We start from the raw sequence: 7,924 nt of genomic DNA, 5'->3' as shown, positions 1-7,924 counted from the left end.
AAGCCTGTGTGCCTCGAGACGGTGCTCCACAGCAAGAGAAGCCACCGCAATGGGAAGCCCGCGCACTGCAACGAAGAGTAACCTCTGCTCGCCGCAACTAGAGAAAGCCCGTGCACAGCAACGAAGACCCAACACAGCCAAAAATAAATAAATTTATTTTTAAAAAAAGTCAAATTAAACCAGGGTCCTCCACTGTGACAAGTCTGTGCACTTAGGAAACTCCTGTCCCCACTGGGCACGTAGCACCCTGTGAGCCGGGGTCCCTCCCACTCCATCCCGCACCACACGGGACTCCAGCCTCGGTGTCCTGAGCTCTGCCCGCCCCAGGGCCCCCCTGGGTCTCTCCGCCGGGAATGCTGCTTCTCCCGCTTGTGTCTGACTCTTGTCACCCTCGGGCTTCATGTCCTCGTTTCAGAAAGGCTTCTCCCTCGGGGCACCTTGCTCTTCCCTCCCACCCCACCGTGAAGGGTAATGACCGTGTATTTAGTTCTGCGGGGCCGCCCTCCCCCACTCCGCCATCTCCCCGTGGACAGGCACGGATGACCGGTTCACGTCCACCGCGAGCCCGGAGCCCAGCCCGTGCCCAGTCAGCCCCCAATAAACATTGTGTTGCAAGAACGGATGTGCCCTGTTCGTGCTGAGCTGAGGTCGGGTCCCGGCTCCCAGCCTGGTCTCTGGGAGAGGGTAGGCGAGGAGCTGGCCCTGGCCTCACGTGGCCCCAGGCTGCGAAGGAGAACCGAAGAAGTCATTACAAGTGCCCTGTGGATGCGGTGAAGCCCACCCTCCCCCTGGCTCCTGGCTCCTGGTGCTGGGACAGCCTTGCTGACTAGGGTGCTCAACCACAGGCTGGTATCCAGAGGGAACCAGATGCCCTTGAAGACCTTTTGATTCATGGCCTTAACCAATCCCAGCAGGGGGCACACGGGTCCCAACTGAGCTGACGTCGATTCAATGAACGGTGACAACAGAACTTAGCAGAACGGGCTTCGGTAGCAAGCTGCCAGTCATGGGGGTCTCCCAGGAGTGTAGGGTCTCTGATTTGGGAAAACTAACCAGCTGTGTTGCCTTCGTGCCGGTTCAACAGGCAGAGTCCCAGCAGAGAAACAGAAACACCAGCAGAGCCAGATCGGGACTCGCCAGGAGGGAGGAGCCGTGGCCCCCGGGCTCTGCGGCGGGCAGAGAAGGTAGAACTTGTTTCACTCACTCCTCCTGTGACTTCCCAGAGGGGCCCTGACATACAGGTCTTCGGGGAAAACTTGTGTTAGTTGAATTCTTGTAAGCAAAACCTTGCTGCACCCGGGGGCTCGCTATTTCTTTAAAGGAAATCTGTAGCAGAACCTCCTGTTCACAAAACACCTTTTGTGATTTGAACTCCTGGAGTCTGTATCTATTTGTTTTTAGAGTGAGGTCAAATCCTTTGTCCTCCTTTGTCAGATGAATGGTCTGGGCTGGAAAACCAGAGTTCCCATCATCTGGCCCGCGATGGGTGCCCTGGCCTGGCCTCCCGGTCCTGGAGTTTTACTTCTGTCCAGGACAGCTTGGGGTGGGGGGCGGTTCTGGAAGATCCATCTGAGGGAATGCCGTTGGAGATGTGAATCATCCCCTTTCCCAGCAGTTTAGAAGTTGGGATCCAACCTCAGGGAAAACCATGGAACATTCAATCTTATAATCTTGAAATAATGTGAAACTTCAGAAAAGTAGCAAGAATAGTATAAAGAACTCTAAACATAAATAAATAAACCATGTTTATTAGTTTCTTTGTACAAAATAAACAAATGCACATGTAAACTCTGTTTCCTCTTTCTGTGATGAAAGGCACACGTTGCCCACTTCCTGAGCAACTGAAAAGATAAATGAAAAAGGTGATAATCAGAAGATTCTAGAATGAAAGGAAGGAGAAATGATGCTGAACTCTGATGAGAAATTAGCTTTAGGCAAGGGAGAATGTGCAGCCGCTGAGGATTAGTGTCTGAATCGGGACTATTACTCCCCTCGTGGCTGTTTTAGTTACCTAGTGCTGTATAGTAAATTATCCCAAAATTTAGTGGCTTAAGAAAGCAATAAGACGTATCGTCTCTCACGGTTTCTGTGGGTCCGGGATTTGGGGTGGGCCCAGCTGGGCAGTTCTGTTTGCGGCAGTTCCGTCTCTCCATGAGTTGGAGGGGTGGGAGCGGCGGGGGGCTGGCCGGGACCTCCTTGTCTCCATACAGCCTCCCGCCTCAGCCAGGGGTCTCTGCACAGGCCCGGGTGGGCTTCCGCACAGCATGGCGGCCGAAGGCTTCAAGAGTACGTGTTCAGGGAACAAAGCAGAAGTTCTATTGCCTTTTCTGATATAACCTTGGATGTCCCCTGGCATCACATCTGCCATACTCTTGGGTCATATCTCTCTAGGCTAAACCCTCCCGGTTTCAAGAGGAGGGGGAGAGACCTTGCCTTCTGATGGAAGATGGTCAAGGTCACATAATAGGAAGGACATGTAAGATGCCGTAGAAAATATCTGGAGGAGACAACCACCAAATGGTGGTTTTTCTGGTTCTACCATTTCTTCCATATGTACGAGCTGCCATTCTGCTGTAAGAAGAACTTTCTCTGATCGATCGACTGGTTAGCAGGTGCTGCCCGGAACTTCCTCAGGAAGACCTGACTGTTTAATTTTTAAAGTTCACCAGAACAGGATTCTGCGACCCATCTCAGCCACCTTGTCCAGATCCCCAAATGTCCCTTTCCCCAGGTCAGGAGTTTGAAGCACTGACGTGAGCCATGCCTCTTGCAAGACTGGACTCCTTGAGGTCTGGCTACGTGTAGATGCATCTATCGGCCGAAATTAAGTCAGCTTGCTAGATTATAAATATTACTTTCACATACATAATATATGCTACTTTAATTAGCCGTCATCCTAAAATAACGTAACCTTCTTTGTTCCTTCTTCTGCGTCCCGAAGCGCGGACGTCAGACGTGTGGGGTCTGGGATCACGGTGGGGACAGGCAGCCATTTCAGATGGGCTTTGCCCTGAGAAGCATCTGTAGCTCCCGATTCTCCCTGCCGATGGTGTGGCTGGGGCAGAGACGCTGGGTTCCACGGGGTCCAGGCTTTTCAGCCAATAGCCTCTTCCTCTTCCTCCTTCAGGGTGGCCAGGATCCAACCTCCCAAAGGGCCTTTCCTTGGGGACTGTCCGGAGACCGTATGTTAGGAGATGAGGTCTGCCCAGTCCAGCCAGACCTCCCAGAGGGGAAGAGGTGGGAGGACTGGAAGTTTTAGATTCACAGAATATCAGAGCGGGGAGAGGCCTAAAGATCATTTTATCTACCCTCTCTGAGGGACAGAGGGCTCAACTGGGGCCCAGAGAGGGTCAGTAACTCTCCCAGGTCACACAGCAGGTGATAGCAGGTTCCTGAGTCTTGCCTCAGTGGTCACCCTACAATACGGGGCTGTTTTCTCTCCCGTCAGGGGCCCATCACCCTGGTGGGCCTGGGTCAGTTCTCTGAGGGTGGGGTTTGCACTGCTCAACCCCTAACCCACACACGACAGCCGTTTCACCCCTGTTCTGGCTCCATGAGGCCGGGATGCATCAGCCCTCGGGGGACAGGCTGACCCCTCCCGTGACCCCTGGCTTCCCTTGGCCTCGGCTTCCTGTGGCCCCGGAGGAACGGATTCTTGCCCAGAGCCTTTGTCCAGGGTCCTCCGCCCCCGCCCCCGGGGACCGTCGTTTGGTGGGAAGTGCCCGGAGGAAGGAGTCGGAAAGCAAAGGCGATGCTTGCGCCCCGCACCTCCGGCACCTGCGGCACCTGTGGCGGCGGCACTGCGGCGGGCGGCGCGCTGCTGACACCTGGTGGCCACACACGGTAGCGCAGGTGCCGCCGCTCGCTCCCGGCGCCCTTTCCGCCTCAGACCCACAGGGGAGGTGCGCTCGCTTTGAAAACACATAGGCCGGAATTCCACTTCCTCCTTCCCACGGTGACCAGACCTGCGGTCCGTTCCCCCGGCTCCGGCCGTCTCACTTGCACTACCTGTCTCCCCTGCCTTGCTTTTGCTCCCCATCTCCTCCGGGAGAAAGGCCCGCTCCTGCCATGGGCGTCCTGCCCTCTGGCCACATTTAGAGCTCGTAGCGGGACGGGAGGGCAGGGCCATCGACGTGTTTAAATTTTGTTATAGTAAAATAAGAAGTTCGAATAGGTATGGAATCACATTTCAAAAATCAAAAAAACTTGAAAAGGGATATGTTGAAAGATTTATACCCACCTCTACTCCCCACACCTCTTTCCCACCCCACCTATGTCTCCCACCATGTTTATTAGTTTCTTTGTGCAAAATAAACAAATGCACATGTAAACTCTCTGTTTCCTCTTTCTGTGATGAAAGGCACACGTTGCCCACTTCCTGAGCTTTGCTTTTAGTTGAGGGTCTTTCCCCACCCTCTGTCTCACTGTTTCTCAGTGGGGACACACCAGAGCTTAATAAACAAGGCCCAGATAGCTGACACCTGGATTGTTTTCAAATATCTGTTATTATAAACTGTTGGGAATTCCCTGGTGCTCCGAGGGGTTAGGACTCCACGCTTCCACTGCAGGGGGCACAGATTCGATCCCTGGTTGGGGAACTAAGATCCCGCATACCTCATGGTGTGGCCAAAAAAACCCCTAAAGCCAAAAACCAAACAAAGAAACCATACACAAAAAAACCCACAAAAACTCTTGCAACGTAATAAGTACCTAATATATGCAATGACTGAATAAATGGCCAGGTGACAGAAGCCCTGAGGGCACTTCCCTGGGTTTATACACATGCCCCTTCCTCCAAGGCACCAGCTCCAGGGAAGGCTCTAGGACGTTTGAAACAGTCATCTATGCAGCAGGGGGAAGCAGGGTCTTGCTTTATAGGTCAAACACCCGGTCCAGGCAGATTAGAAGTAGAAATGAAAAAAGGAAAATATATGAACAACATTTTGAAGAAAAAAATAAGAAACTGGACATAATTTTCTGTAGATGAGGGATACCTGCAATTCTGTCTGCTCAGAAGGGGGTTGGAAGCCGAGGGGTCAGCGCCTCGGTCTGCGAGCTCCGGGAATGCCCTCTCTTTGACCCCCTCAGTCCTCCTTGCCCCAAACATCCTCTGATGCTGGGAGCCGTATCTGGGGCCCCAGACCTCTTCCAGAAAAACCCACACTTCAACCCCAGTAACTCACCCAAGACCAAATGCAACAAAGCCGCCAGGAGGAGAGGTGAATGTGTCAGAGCCTGGGAGGAGTGTGGCAGGGCCGTGAGCTCTGGTTCCACGTGGATTCCTGCCCCACAGACTGGGAGGCCCGTGGGAGGTGAGGGGTCGGATGGGGGTGCATCTGGGGAGGTCAGTGCGGGAAAGAGAGAAGAATGCTGGTCCCTGAGGTCTGAGCGCCAGCCAGAGGTCTCTGCCACCATGTCCAGTGCTCCAACCCTCATCCCGGCTCACAGGGCTTCTGGGCTGATGGCCTCATTTTATCACAGGAGGTGCTGGGCCCGGTGTGCTCTTAGAGCCCTTTCTGGCTCTGACAGTCAGTTCTGTGCTCTGAAGGAGGTGTTAACACTGCAGGGAGAAAACTCGGTCCATGGGGAGGCGGTAGCACCAATGGCTAGAGCGGAAGGAGGTGCCAGCCTCTGAGTGAAAACCAACCCTGAGTTCATCTTGGCAGGAAAGCCTCTGGTGAGGACCGGGGTGCAGCCGGGGCCTGAGATGAGAGGCCGGCCAGCTTCCCCAGGAGGAGAGCAGGGGTTACCGCGCACCATTTCAACAGCACCTCTACAGGCTCCGTCACTGCTCTTTTTTTCTTTTCTTCTGTTTCTTCCAGTTTGTTTGGTGATGGAACAAGCCGTTTGTCCTGTAGAGCGCCCCCGTCCGGAACTGAGGGCATCCCCTCGATGCTCCTGACCTGTCCCTCTGCCTTTTATTTCCTGTCAATCGGTGGTTGGACCTAAGGTCTTGGTGAGATGTCATTGATCCTCTTGCAGGCAGGACTAGGTCATGAGACATAAAAACGCACACCAGCGGGCAGCAGCCAGGCTCAGGCTCAGGCTGTGCCCCGCCCAGGGCTGGAGATGCGGGGCAGCCCCTCCATTTGCTCCCCCCAGCCATCTGTGGGAGGACAGTCAGACTCCCCAGGAGCCTCCTCTCCCCCCCGTCCCCCGAATGCCCTCCCCTCCGTGTGAGGCCCAGGGCCGCAGCCCTGCGTTCATCTGTTCACGGAAGACGTTCTATAGGACTTCTAAGGAGGGGCCAAGGTGTCAGAAGTCACCCTTCGGCCCTCTCTGCAGTCAGGGCGGCAGGGCAGAGGCGGGGGGCGGGGCTCGATGACACAGTGCTTTACCTCAGCAGGTTTTAAAGATTTTCTGTAAATGTTACCTGGCTGCAAATCAAGGCCAGGTAATCCATCTGACACCGTCCCACCTGGTGGACCAGGGCTCCCACCCGGACCCACCGCAGCACGAGGCCATCCAGGAACCAAACCTTGTCACCCAGGATTAACACAGCCATGTCCCCTGCCTGCCTTTCCCGAGCAGGGGGTTACAGGTGGGCCTGGAAACACGGAGCAGCACAGTGACCTTGTGCTGGGGGATCTGGTGGGAATTGAGCTCCGAGCCCTCGGGCCCCTGTGAGCCTTTGCTCTGCCCACTGCCACCCTGTGGTGCCTCGACGTCCCCCTCCTGCCCACTTACAAAGCCCGCATTCAGGATGGGCGCGTCAGCCATTTATACCACGGAGTGAACTATCTCAACTTTCTGTGTCCCAGTTTGCCCCGTCTTCAGTCAACGTTCTATGCAAGGTGTAGAAGGTGATTCCTTGGGGGTTTGGGGGGAGGGGTCCGGGAGCTGGCCTGGGCACTGGGGGACCTCCCAGCCACACTGGAGGCCACTTATTCCACTAATCGGCAGGGCATGTGAAGGCAGTGGGAGGAGGCTGTCGGGGCTTGGGGGATAAATCATAACCGACGACCTTGCTTTCCTGCTTACATCTAACTCGGTTGGAAAACAGATGTGGGGCAGATGGAAATAAAGGTCAGATGTATTCCTGCTGAAAGCTTGTTGGAGAGCATGGCTTATTTGGGAGACGAATGGACTTGCTGACACTCCACCCTTGAATTACACTTATCCAGCCATCCCTGGCACAGCTGAAACCCCAGCCCCTCATTACTGGACCGAACACTGGGGCCCCTGATGGGGCAGCTCCCAGAGGGAAGAGAGGCCGTGCCGCGGCCGCCCATTCTTCCTTCCAAGCTCACCCATCAGGAGAGTCCCGTGTCCTCGGCCTGGGTGGAGAGAGGCCCAAGTGCTATGGACCGATGTTCCTCTTCAGGGAAACGCGGGGAGGGGATCAGCATTCCTCCCAACAGAGGCGAACACACCCTCCTCTTGGGATTCTCCTGCAGCACCACCCAGGGGGCCTGGGGAAGTAGCTGTGAGATAAGCCCCCCTCTGTCCCCTCACTGACCACCCACCATGCCCACCTGCCTCCCTGCTGCCCATCCTCCACTCTCCTTCAAGCCACAGCATCCCTGCCTTCCCTCTACTGGAAACCCACAAGCTCTCTGACTTGTTTCTTTTGTCTGCTTCCTCCTGGTGTGAGGCATAAAATGCCAATCTCCCCCCCACCCATATCCTTTATTCCCTTCTTATATGGAAAAGGAACCCCTGATTTTTAGCCAGGCATAAAGCTACATTTCCCAGCTTCTTTGCTGCTAGATGTGACCATGTGCTTAAGTTTTGGCCAGTGAGGTGTAAGCAGAATGGGTGTATGAGACTTCTTGGAATTGTACCTGTAGGGAGATGGCATTCCCTTTTTTGTCTCTTCTTTCCTGATGGCTGGAATGTGAACATGATGGCTGGATCTTGAGCAGCTATCTTGGACCATGAAGTGGAAGCTGTGCAGCGAAGATGGCAAAGGAGAAAAATAGGA

General features: G+C 54.6%; 1 long non-coding RNA gene across 1 annotated transcript; it reads left to right on the top strand.

Annotated features, from left to right (window-relative positions):
- The first annotated feature begins 55 nt into the window (after positions 1–55).
- On the top strand, positions 56–4,316 carry LOC116760665. The gene is made up of 3 exons (XR_004351792.1): positions 56–1,760; positions 3,409–3,410; positions 4,297–4,316. It is a non-coding gene; the product is annotated as an uncharacterized LOC116760665 (long non-coding RNA).
- Positions 4,317–7,924: the final 3,608 nt, after the last annotated feature.

The sequence above is a fragment of the Phocoena sinus genome, chromosome 10, assembly GCF_008692025.1.
Source record: "Phocoena sinus isolate mPhoSin1 chromosome 10, mPhoSin1.pri, whole genome shotgun sequence".
NCBI lineage: Eukaryota > Metazoa > Chordata > Mammalia > Artiodactyla > Phocoenidae > Phocoena > Phocoena sinus.
Note: the sequence above shows the minus strand (reverse complement) of the source record. Positions and strands in the feature narration are given on the sequence as shown.